The sequence below is a fragment of the Aptenodytes forsteri genome, unplaced genomic scaffold (genome assembly GCF_000699145.1).
Source record: "Aptenodytes forsteri isolate BGI_AS27 unplaced genomic scaffold, ASM69914v1 Scaffold185, whole genome shotgun sequence".
In the NCBI taxonomy this organism is placed as follows: Eukaryota; Metazoa; Chordata; class Aves; order Sphenisciformes; family Spheniscidae; genus Aptenodytes; species Aptenodytes forsteri.
In genome coordinates, this window is record NW_008796214.1 from 1,294,016 (window position 1) to 1,294,269 (window position 254).

Here is a 254-nt window from a genome sequence, read left to right on the forward strand (position 1 = left end):
AAAAACAAAAAAAGAAAAAAAAAAAAAAAAAAAAAAACCCAAAACCACCCTAAGCCCACAAAGCACCCTAAGCAGAAGCGAGATAAGCGCGCCCACGCTGAGGACGCGCGTTCCTGGCTAGTGCAGAGCCCAAGCACACAGGACCACGCTGAGCATCCCTGCTTCCCTCTGCGCAGGTCCCTTCGCTAGCCCTAATTTTGGGTTTCCCCCTCTCCGCGGTCCGGTCGCTTTACCCCCTCCCCGCCCCCCTCTCG